The sequence below is a fragment of the Vespa crabro genome, chromosome 17 (genome assembly GCF_910589235.1).
Source record: "Vespa crabro chromosome 17, iyVesCrab1.2, whole genome shotgun sequence".
NCBI lineage: Eukaryota > Metazoa > Arthropoda > Insecta > Hymenoptera > Vespidae > Vespa > Vespa crabro.
This window is the reverse complement of record NC_060971.1, coordinates 600,338-613,873: the sequence shown is the minus strand read 5'-3', so window position 1 is coordinate 613,873 and position 13,536 is coordinate 600,338. Positions and strand designations below refer to the sequence as shown.

The window sequence follows — 13,536 nt, the reverse complement described above, 5'->3', positions numbered from 1 at the left end:
GGAAAAGTTTTAGTCTTTTTTTTTCCTTTTTAAGTCGTTTGAAACTATTTAAACGCATTATTTTATTCAATCCTTTATTAATACCAAGTATATTCATCTTTTTAATAAGAAGATTGACAATTATCTTTCTCAATTAGAATGCGAATGATTTTAAATGGGATCCAATCGATACTTGTGTAAAGAAAAATAAAAAAAAAGGTCGTGCGAATAGTCGTACAAAACAGCGATTAATAATTTTTAGGAATCCGAAAAAACAGAATATGCTCTTCTCTTATTAACCAAAGCTATAAATTTTACTGTTATCTCTTGTAATTTTATGTTAATAAAAATATATAGAAATAATATGGTACACTATTACTAAACTAATTAGTATTAATTGCTGTTTCAGATCTACAGATTAAAAAATTTTAATAAAAATAAATTTATAAAATAATATTTAATGTACTAGTTTTTTTTATTAGTTATAATTAAAGTTTAATAATTTAAATCTCTAGTTTTTATTAATAATTTAATAATAAATTATAAATAATAATTAAAATTAGTATACAATAGTAGTTAACTGTAACGGTTTCGCAAAGAAAATATTTTAACAAATTTCGGTTGTACTTCATAAAAGCACTTGTAACTGATCGAGACGAAATTTGACTGATGTTATGGTATGAGATAGTAAATCTGAAATATAAAAAATTTTCACTTCTGGAAATCATGTGTTTCGCAGATATAGATCCTTATAAATATATTACATATACAATTCGATATTATTAAATGCACTGCTCGGTACAAAGTATCAATGGTACAGATGCACATGCACTGTTTTATAAACAATGTATGTATGAAAGAGATATGTAGCCGAGATATAAATATATGTATGTATATATATATAAATAGCTAGAACTGGACCGCTTTTGGATTTATACAGCTTCTATTTTTCGTCATTATTGATCGAGAGCTGCACTCTCTACATTTTTGTGAAATCCCTGTTGTAAGGGGTTCCGCATTCTTCCTGTCGGCAGTCGGCTGCTGATCATGGATGAAGGGAAAGGTGCTGCGAAAAAATGGTTTCTTTCTGTCTATTTTCGTTCGCATTTATTTTATTTTTTTATGTTTTCATTCGCAGCACCATTGCCTGAATATGACAACTTTCATAGAACACGCAATGCAGTCTTTTCTTCTTTTGGTTACTGTATGTTATTTCTTCCAGGAGACAATTATTTTGCGCATCTTTCATACCCCTTCCCCCACCATGATATAAGGTCCTCGAATTTCGTTCGATAATTGGGGTATTCTAAATTGATGCTCCGATAATGATTGCTCTCAAGAAGTCTCTTTTTACTTCGCTTCCCTTGTACGTGACGAGCATAGTTTCTTAAAAATCCGAGAACCACCATCTCTTTGATTCCTCTTTCTTCGTATTCCTCTCATCCATAATCCACGAATGGTATTCCGTACATGTTATGAAAGATGTAACTTGACGATCTTTTAGCGTTGCTGAACAATTTGGCGAATTTTCAAAAATATGCATCTTCTACAGCGGTTAAGACGAGCTCCTTAAAAGAAATTTGTGATCGACAATGAACCCAAAACGTGCTAAGGAGAGTTAAGAATTCTTTTGCTGTTGAAATAAAAAAAAAAGTAAAACGAAATTAATCAATAGCAACGTTTTTCCTTTCTTATTTAGTAAAAATTATTTTACGATAGCAGTAGGAGACGGACAAAAGATAATAAGAATGTGATCGCAATAAAAATATAAAAAAAAATTAACTGATCATATTTCATCTCTAAAAGAATAAAATAAATGTGGTACGACGAAATAGGGAACAAAAAGATAAAAACGTGGTAATTGTGATAAAAAACAAAGCTGATTAACCTCTATCATCTCTTGCTTGTAATACATGTGAGCACAGTATCGCAAGAATTAATCGGTCCGATTTTTTGTCCATTATCATTTCTACATCACATTCGACGTGAGATTCATCAATGTTTTTATTTTCGTCAAGTCTTTAAACAAAATTTACAATCTTACAATGATGCGTAATAGATATGATGCGTAGTATTGGGTTGCCAACTAAGTGATTGCGGATTTTGTCGATAGATGGACTTTACACTTTCCGCAATCACTTAGTTGCCAACCCAATAGATAGATGCGTAAATAATAATGATAATGATAATAACTATAATAAAAGTAATTGTTGTATCGTAAGGGTGCAACTACAAGAGCGCGGTCAGATGCGCTTCTCGTACCAAGCCAGCGATGTTAGTTGATTGGCAGAGAGAATCTTTCCTCCGTTTTTTCCTAATTGTCAGAGTCGTAGACCCACTCTGATCGCGATGAATAAAAGCGGCAGTTCAAGGTTTGGAAACCATTGAAGGCCCTTGGCAAAATACCTCTCGCTGCGTTCCCGTAAATAAATGGGAGAACGCAAATTCTTTGAAGAATTCTGTGGACCTCGTGAGATAGATACGCAATGATGAATACTTCGCGAATTGAAATTAAAATAATGTATTTGTGGAAATATCAGTTACTGAGAAGAAAGTTATTGAGATATTCCGACTGTTCCTTGGTTCTTTAGTGTTTTGTTGTATTGGATCCGCTGCCTTGTTCTTCAGGTGCATTCTTTGAACGTGCCATAATTCTTAAATTTAAAAAGATTTTAATTAATTTCTTTTTTTAATTTTAATATTATTGGTTTCACCAATTTTAATGTGATGTTCATTTTTATGGCAATATTATCAATTGTTATTTATTTACTCGATTGATCGATAAATTGATAGTATTTTTTAAAGTTTTTCTCGTCTTTTCCGATTTATAATAAACGTAGTTTAATAGTTTCTACATTATTTCATAACATAAATTTATTACGAAAATTGGTTTATTTTTACAATAAACCAATTTTCACAATAAACCTTTTTTTATTTTCTTTTGAATGATTTCTTCTTTTATTTAATTTCGGGACTAATAAAAATTTATGTATTAAAGAAAAGCTTTGACATTTTTTCTACTATAAATACAAAAAAATATTAAACAATACTTACGGATCGTTCTATGTTAAATAAAAGATCATGTGCAATTATTAGTTATACAAGCATACGTTGCTTGCTCTTGTTACTTGTTAGCAGCAAGCTAACAAGTTTCAATATACTCATTTCAATATATTTAAATTATAAATTTTATCACTTAATTGTGATTAAGTATGATCAGTGACCAATTCAGTGATTGCTTAAAATGTAATTTGTAAATGCTCTGTGTAAATAAAAGAATATTTTATAGATGTGATCATAGAAAACTTATTATAGAATAAAAATATGGTTATATACATATAAATTTTGTAATTATATATTGTTCTTATTCTTGCTATACACAACTAAGATAATCAAAAAATTCAGAACTATGTATATACATTATACATACCAAAATGAAAAAGTGACTTTTTTATAGCTTCTTTTTTTATTTTCTTTTGAATGATTTCTTCTTTTATTTAATTTCGGGACTAATAAAAATTTATGTATTAAAGAAAAGCTTTGACATTTTTTCTACTATAAATACAAAAAAATATTAAACAATACTTACGGATCGTTCTATGTTAAATAAAAGATCATGTGCAATTATTATAAATATTTTGTTTGAAGTAAAATAAAATTGATATTATTTTTAGTTTTATTATCAACATTTAAATAATATAAAATAATAGTATTTATATTATTAATCCTAGTTATGCACCTGGTGTGTATGATACCTCAGAACAACTTTAAATTAAATTTAAAACAAATAAATTTTAGTAAATAGGGCTTGTGCCGCTATTTATCTGTATTGATCTATTATGAAATATAGTATCTTTATATGCCAACTATCAGACAGTCTGCGTTGTATCAATTGCTGAGTTGTGATCGAGTAACGTTGAAGTTTGTAAAATCTTACTGTATACCACAGCCCGTGTGCACAGTAAATAGTTTTTGGATTAATTTTTGTTCTCTATTACTGAAAATATTTTAATCCATTCATGCTCTAAATAATGTGATCCTATATATAAGGGTGGTAGAAATTATTTTTTGACCTTACATCTTATACAGATTGAAAATTTAATATAATCAATGAGAATAGAAAACAAACTATTATACAGTACTATAATAATGAAAATAAAGGAGGAGTTGACTCTTTTGATTAGTTATGTAATGTTTTCACTGTTAATAGAAAAACTAATCGTTGGCCTATAAGAATTTACTTCAAAATGTAGGATATATATTTTATAAATTGTTACTTTAGAAAATCTTTATGAAATGTTGATATCCTGCTTTTTCTTTTACAATGTTTTATTAAATCTTTTTTATTATTTTAGAATTATATTCTATAAAAATATATAACTATTCATTGAATAATATAATTTTAATTGGTATATTTTATATGATATTGCTAGTAGATATTTGGAAAAAAATTTAATATTTATTCCCTTTTTTCAGATACTATATCTCCACTTTAGAAGAAAAGTAGTTTTAAAGTAAAAGATTCATAATATTATTGTCTTTGCTGTTAAATATCATGCCTATGGTACTATCGGTCTGTTATGTAAGTTTATTAAGTTCAAATTATGTACGCAATATAAAATTCAGATTCCTTTAAAGGATAACAATTTAAAGTAAAATAAAATATACACTTGTAGAAAATTTTATAATTACTTTTTCATTTTATTCACCATTAAATAAATAGATCTTGATTTTTTAAATTTAATTAACATGTTGATAAAAAAATTTTATTAAATAAGAACAAAATAAAGTTACAAAGTTACTTGTTTGTTAAAATAATTAGAAGCCATCATGCAAATATGCAATTGTTAATACTTTTTATATAATCGTCAATTATTAAATTTCATTTATTTCAAACAAGATAAACTGAATCAAGTATCAAAGCACCTGAATAAATTTTTTTAAATAAACAGAGCTAATTGGAAATAAAATTTCTTTTTTAGTAACATTAACTACCATCTTTAAACTCCTCTCCATTCCTTCGGAAGATTCAGTGACAGGTTCCGATTCGACAGGTACTTCTTTTGCTGTATAAACTTGCAAGCTTGATATAAGTACTATTGCCGATTACGCAAAATCACGTTTGGGTCCGCTCCCACGTTGTACCTTTTAGTACGAAGTCTAACTTCTCATTCCGGAGCACAAGAGTGGCAGGTCCATGTTCACAGATCCTGCTTTTGCGTTATATTTAATGCATTCACAATAGGACGAGAAGCTGTAACTCCGTCGCTCTTTTATCCTTTGTTCTCTGACTATTACGCTTCTTTGCGAAACCATGTCTCCATAAATCGAAAATTTTTTAACATTATAACTTTTCTTGCATTGCTGCACCTTTGTACATTCTATATGATATTTTACTAATATCTCTATGTATTTTAAATATTCTTTTTTATGTCTTCAGAATATTGAAAATCAGTTGATATTATCGCTTACTTTTACTAATGTTTGTAACTCAGGAATGCTATGTTATAGTTTGTTAATATATGAAATAATATCGATTTATATAATATCAATACTAGGCTGCACGTGTTATTCAACTTATTTTGTACTTGTGTAACAAGCAGTTTATCAATTTAGCGTTGTAAAGTATGAGTATTATTTAGAAATGATGCTCGTTTTTATTTAAAATTATAACATTTATTTTAATCTCATTTTTAAAAATATCGTTTGCAGCCTAAAGCTATGTCAACTATTTCCAAATATTTAGAAATATAACTAAAAGGCTTGATTTAATCAAACACATTCAAGAAAATTCAGTTGTATAATTAATATAATAAAGCATTTTATAAGATTCACAGAGTTAGTCTAAAAAATTTTTTAAGTTAAATTAATGCACTAAGGACAAGCAAACTCTAACATATAATATATCTCTTTATTATATTTTATAATTAATCTTTTTTTGTTCAAGGTTGGTTGATATAATTAACAGTTTTTCCCAGATAACTTATTTAAATATCTATTGTTGATTATTGACGAGAGCGTTTTTGAAAATACGCTTTTCGCACCGGATCAGCGATGACAGTCAATTCGCACGGAAGAAATGTGCCCCCTTCTCGTCCTTGATGTCCGAACTATAGACCCACTGATCGCAATGAATAAGGGCGGCGGTACTAGACTAGGATACCGTTGTTGGCCGTCAGCAAAATACCGCTCGCCGCGTTTCCGTAAATTAATGGGAGAACGCGCGTTCTTTAAAGGATCCCGTAAGAAATGGAGAAGTAATTGCGATATGTAAATTTCACATTATATTTGATTGGATGAGTTACAATTGTTTGTGTGTCTCGTGTATGATGTGTAGTTAGCTGAACTGATTGCTTGAGAGCTTAGATGTTGTGAGTCTGAACGATGTAATTTGACTGTTCAGATGTCGTGAGTCTGAAAGATCTAATTTAACTGTCTTTTGATCTATTTTGAACTATTCACGTAAACTCAAATGAGATTGATAAAGGGCGGAGTTTGACCTATAGAAAGAGAAAGAATAAATACCCATTAGTCGGGAATAGTTCGTTGGAATGTTTAAACATTCCATGTATGCCCCTTTGTTCTAGTGCTCTTGAAGATTATAGGGTGCCAATGGATATTTCAAGGCTAGACGCAGATAGCCCTTAGCTTATTGAGCCTAGGCTTCTACTTTTACTTAGCTAGGTTTTACTTCTACTTTATTTATTGGCCAAGTTGACATATTATCAAAACCCAGATACTTTACTAAGAATATCTAAGTCCAGATAAAGGTGGTTATGTGTTTTTTATCTATGCGTTTTGTTTAGTTAATAGTTCCCAAGAATAACTGTTTCCAATGATGTTATATAATCCTTAAGAGAAAGTACCGTGAGCAATGAAGAGACGCACGTGTGCATCAACACCTATTATCATAGTAGTTATCGCCATTGATTTTATTTCCATAAGTAAAAAATAATAGCAAGACAATGCTTTTGTGATAATAATTACATACAGAATTCTCTGTAATTGTAACTAATTGCTCACTTGTTTCTAAATAAATATTTTGAAGTTTTTATCGGAAATGGCTGTTTTGCTAAATTTTAGATAATTTTCTTTTCTTTCAGAAAGACAAATATATTATGTTAAAGATTGTTATGTTACCTTGATTTTCTTTGCATATTTACCCAAAAACATTTAAAATGAAGACATTTTATTTTACAAATATCACATATTACTATACACCTAATTTGTTTTTAAATGTTTCAATTATTTACAGCATGGAAAAATACATACGAAATAACCAAAATAGACTGCTACATTGTTAACATTATATTTGTTATTTATATTAACTTTTATATGAAGTTTTTGCCGAAATTTTTTGTAAATCTTGATCAAAAGACATTTACAAAATCGCGATCACAATGTCCTTTCGACTGTACGAATTTACGAGAATACTTTTCAGACTGCGCAATGCAGCGCGAACATTTCAAAGGTTTACTGATAATGCATTACAGGTTTTTGCTACGCGTATTTAGGTGATATTCTCGTGGTTTCAATTAACAGTAAACACCTACGAACTCTTTTCGATCATTTTAATAACTAAGAAATCGTTATAAATCCTTCCAAATATATTTTTGAGAAGAAAGCAGTAGAGTTCCTTGACTATTCCAGTTAACGAGCACGACACATAGCCATTAGTGGAACGTGTCGAGATCGTGCCAAAGTTTTCACTGCCAACAACAATAAAAAATTGTGAAGATTTTTAAGTGTGATGAATTATTATTGACAATTCATATCCAGGACTGCAGTGTTCCAGACCTCGCTTAACAATTTGCTTCGAGGACTTAAACAGAAAGGAACTTCATCAGTTCGTTGATGGATATCACAAGAAAATCTTTTGACGCAATAAAAAATAGGCTTGCCAGCCTTACGATGCTAGCTCAATTTCAGGAACACTATTACTGCCATGAGGATAAGATTCAAGAACGAATTGTGGTGATTTTAGCCAGAGTCAAAGTAACATATGTAGATTTATTAATATTTCAAAAATAAAAGCTAAATTATTGCTTTTAACCGAATTTTTCCTTTAAACCGAACCACTTCATTACTAATTGAAGATTGCCTTTTTTCACAAAGAATTCTTTACAAGATGTTTTGAATCATTATATTCATATATATATATTCATATAAAGTCGATCAACGGCTTTATATATACGTATGACTTACTCAGCGGCACATGTAGCCTCTTCAATTCTAAATCAAACTTCTAAAAGTGCTATTCGTTAGAAATGCTTCAAGATCATTAATATTTAATATACCTTAATATTTAATATATTATGTTTGGTTAAATAATGTTTCATAAGTAAACAATATTGTACTAATTTAGTAAATAATTTTAAATTTCCTTTTTGAATTTTGTAAAAAGTTGAAATCTCAATTTTATTTAATAATTTACAAAATTCTAGTTTAACTTTTTGAAAATTCATAGATTATTTAAATTTTTCTTGCAGATCATCGAATAACTCGCGTATCTTTGATTCAACATCGCTGTTCTATTATTTCTAAGCTCGATAACTCATTTGGTTTATCTTTATGTTTAGGAGATCTACAGAAATCTGTTCTTCTTGGCATAAAGTAGCTTTAGATGTTTTGATCAAAAAAAAGAAATTAAGGAAAAGCATTATTCGCACGTGTTGCCTAAACGTGTTGTCTTTGCCTGAACAATGCACCATGTACATTTTCCTTTTTGTACATTGTTGCTATTATAATCCTACATACTAAAATCATAATAGTTTAAAAGACTGTTCTCATGTATTCGAGCGATTTGATCAGGATTGTCGCCTTTATGTTTGTCATAAGAAAGAGTCCGAAAAAAGTTCCTTTTTTGTCCCATTTTTCTCCATCGAATGTCACTGAAGAGGAGTAACTGTGACGGATCATTCATTCCAGCAATCGGCTTTGCTATCGACAATTTTGATAGCATGAGAAACAGGTTTCTTTCCTTTTTCCTTTCACTTTCAGCAGCCTTTGAAATATAATTATTACCTCGTAATATGAATCTGCTTGCAATAGGTATTGTGCAACTTATAATCAGGAATAGAATCGAGACTGTTTAGTGTAATCATCATTTGTGATATTTATAGCTTAAAAAGACAGTATTATTAGTGAAAAGGCATTAAACGCGTTATCATGCCAATTTCCTCTTTTCTTCATTGCGTTGTGAACTTGGCTTAAGGTCATATTTTCCTTTTTAATGGGTTCAAAATCCAATAATCCTCCTAAGGAATTTTTAGAGTAATTTCCTAAATATATTAATTGCGGTATTAGATATAGCCTACGACTCACAATGCCCGGCATTACTGAAATAACTTGATTCGCACACACGATAATAATATAAATTCTGGAGCCATTACATTAAAAGACAAAAATATGCCAATTCAAGATTGACATGAGTTTCCCCTCCTATTCTTCCATCTATCCTATCCCGGAGATTATATTCTACTATTATTACTAATTTTCGGCCAGATTCTGGTTTCCTTCACACTATGTCTTAGAGCTTCCTAAATACTGGCACAGGAACAGGAACTGTATATAAAAGAAGCTCAACTTACTGATTGATATGAATAAAATGTTAGTTGTAATTAATTCATTTGTGCAAAAATTTCGTTGCTATCTTTCAGTTTCTTTTTTAATCGACATTCATTGGTGATAATGTATTCTAGAATTTCTTATTTTTAATTATTTTCAGATTTTATATTCTTTTATTTAATCTGTTCTTAATGTTCTTATCTTAATTGTTTTACTTCTTATCTTGTGTCTGCATCGCAAAAATTTCTATACTCTAACATCTTTTATATGACAGACAGTGTGTTCGGCCACGCATCATTATTAAGTCCTTTCTTTCCAGAATTGATTTTTTGAAACTCTGTTCCTAATTTATCCTTAAAATAACGATAAATAAGTATTCGCCTACAAGGATGTTTTTTAGAAGGTAATTATTATCTTTAAGTGAGACATGAGTCTTTCTTCTACGCAGAGATTCCAAGACAAAAAAAGAATCCTTTTACTTACAAAAAATTTACGAAAAACTTATAATCTCATAATTACTTAATATCAAGTCTTATATCGTATCAGGTCATATTATAAAATAGTCTCGGCCACAAATTGCATACCAATTAGTTGCATACCAATAGATTTCAATAAATTATTCTTTCTTGATTCAGTCTATGTGAGCTATGAATACAGTATGAATATAGGAGTGGCCACTTGTGCTGGTAATTATTTCATAGATACGCGTACCAGAACGATACACTGTAACTTTCCGTAAGGCGTTATTTAAAACGAGAAGACTCTATAAAGTCTTACTCAAAGAATTTTACATAGATGAATACTAATTTTTCTTTATTAATAATCTTATACAATATAGTGTATTTCAAAATAGTCTGATATATGTAGTGCTATAAGGCATTCTTTGCATTCCCATGTAATGTTACTGCGTTTTTTCATGTTTTACACATACTCTACACATTCTTTGTGGACTTTTTTTAGCTTTTGTGGGTAGAATATTTCTTGAAAAATATCCCCATTGTTTTGCTTATAAACGATGTGGTGTTTCACTAGCAGACATTCTTCCACGTTTTTGATAATCAGCAATATATACTTTGTAAAATTTGTTCTGCCACATCTACACGAAATTTTTAAAACGATTATTTTTTATTTTTCGCTATATCTATTTTCTTGAAAAATGAAACGTAAGCATTAAAAAGTGCAATGTCTATTAAATAAAAAAATATTTTTTTATTGACTTTCTCATCAATGAAACGGAAAATAAGTAATTATCTTGTAAGTCTACCCCATCCATGTCATCATTATACTGCCAAATGATATTGGGCTTTATAGTGTAGCTATTATTATTTTTCCACCTCTTCTTTTCCACTTCTATCATTTCTATTTTCTTGTATTTTGTGACAGTAAATATATGTCTTTTTTGTCTTTTCATTTTGCAGCTAAAATACCATTACATGATCTTGGAATAACTTTAGATAGTTTCAGTATTGCTGCTGCGAGTTCTTTCGACATATTTTTTCTACTGAATTTCACTGTTCCTATAGCATTAATTTTTATATAAACATGGTTGTCTGTAATTAGCTATTAGTTTGCACATAAATATTGTAATATTTTTTGATGCACTAGTATTTGAATTTTGTTCTGTATTTTGATCCGTGTATATTTTAAATTTGATCTAATATCCCGATTTAGATTCACGTAGTTTATAAAAGTTCACACCAAAGCGCGCTCTTTTTGATAGATTGTCCTGCTTATATAACATGCGACCTGTGAACTTCATTAGAAATTCATCCAATGATACATATTCATAATGTAAATACTATTAAATTTTTTATTTAGATAGTCGATTATACTTCATAATTTACATAAACGATCATCATCTTTGTTTACAACTTCATTATTAGTAAAGTGTAAAAAGTGAGACAGTTGAGAAAATCTCCAAGATGATATTGTTTTTCGAAAGGAAAGAAGTCTCGATTATGCTTCTTTTTGAACACGATTGAACATTTGATTTTTTTATTTATAATATCAAAATGCATAAAGCAAAATAAGCACTTATTTCATATGCTATTTGTATGCTTCCATACGAACAGAAGAAAATGTATTGAAAATTGAAAGAATTTTGAACTACTATATCTGTATAAGAAATAATATCGATAACTCCACGCCCCTCTGAAATTATACTGCAACAAAGATTTCATTCGACGTGCCACGCACATCTTTTTTATTTCTGTGACAATTGCTATCGACACGTCATTGACAATTTGAAGACAAAAACATCTCGATGTACGTGGCATGTCTTTCCAGCGCAAGTGGTTAAAATGCATTCCGGAACAGATGTTTATTTCTATAGATAAGCGTTTCTGTATCGTTAAACTGTGTTAGTTGGAACCAATCGATAAACGTGAGTTAATATTCACAATATAGATGATGTAATAGACAAGATGATGGTTATCCATCTTTTTATCTCTTTTAGCAGCGATTTTCTCTCTTTTTGATGTTTGTTTATAAATATATAAAAATTGATATATATCTATAAATATATATATAATAACTTAATTTTTTTATTTTAACTCGTTTTAATTAGGGTGAAGTGACAAACGAAAATATGTTTCTCTGTGAACAAAGAAACGACAATTCACGTTTATTGTTCACTCTGTTAAATTTTATATTTTACTCTCGTACTACTTCTCTCGTCTACGTTCTATTTCTTACTGCCAGTTTCTCTCCCCAAATCTTAACGGCTCGATTTGTAGGTAACAAAAGAATTTGTAGATAACAAAAACAAAGGAAGGGCGGGCCATGAGACGCGTGACAAATCTACCTGGAGAAAGTATACTTTCTTTACATATATATCTACAAATTGATTATATAAAATGTCGATAGATTGTATCTGAAAATATAACGTCAAACTTTTCATGAGAAACTAAAGAAAACAAAATCGCATTGTTATTCCTTTGTTTAGACAGAAATATTTTAACGAAATCTTTCAACAAAAAGTAATGATAACATATATTCTTTATTCATTAATTATTATACATATATATTATTCTTAACATATATTTTATATTCTACAGTTTTACAAAATATTATTCATTTATTATAAAATATTTTTATAAGTTATAAACATAATTGTTCATCGTACGTAACAATGTTTTAAAATACCAGAACAAATAGACAAACAAATAAAATTAAGTCAGTCAAAGAAAATCAATGTGTATCACAACGTTTATATTCAAGGCAAACATGTGTTATCAGGCTTGTGTTATCGCAAGAAATTCATCACATGGCTGACATGATCTTTCAAAATATTATAGATATCCGATTCATAAACACTTCACTTATAAAGAGCGAGAGTTTTTTAACCAACATTTTTTCAATACATGAGTTCTTTTAAAATATAATGAGCAGCCATATAAGTATTCTATAGACGAGCGAAAAGAGCACCCGTGTACATAATGAGATAGAGGCTCAAACAAAAAGAACTATGATTACGCGTTCGAAATAAGAATCCCTCTGAATAATTGATACGTGACTATTACCACTGGCGAATAATGCCACTGGATGAATAATATCTGAAAATTTGAGAAAGATCTCTATTAAGTCATCAGGTATTGATTTGTATACTGTGTATTTGGACAAACAAGCCGCTGTAATTTGGATCTTCGTAAAGAGAAAAACCAAATAATTGTTGGTTCTGTTATAATTCAAGATATTCAGTTATACATCAAGCCATGAAGCCTATACCGAGGATTGACATAAAATGTGAATTCGAAGACGAACAACTGAACCAGGAGATATAGGAAGATGGAATAAAATAGCAGAAGATCTGATAGATAAATAGATTGGGAAAAAATCCAATAGATATAATATTAGAAAAAATAGAAAAAATAGAAAAAATAGAAAATAGTAGATATAATATTAGAAACAAGATTCCAAGTTGCTTATCCTTTCTACAAGTGGTGTACAAGAATGGCTTCTTTTCAGAAAACTGAAAAATTTGATGAAGCC

The 13,536-nt window shown here is 29.3% G+C and overlaps 1 long non-coding RNA gene across 1 annotated transcript; it reads right to left on the bottom strand.

The window, feature by feature from the left end:
• Positions 1-478: 478 nt before the first annotated feature.
• Positions 479-2,068, bottom strand: LOC124430234. The gene is made up of 2 exons (XR_006943704.1): positions 1,868-2,068; positions 479-1,612 (listed from the first exon to the last, which is right to left on the bottom strand). It is a non-coding gene; the product is annotated as an uncharacterized LOC124430234 (long non-coding RNA).
• Between the last annotated feature and the right edge of the window lie 11,468 nt (positions 2,069-13,536).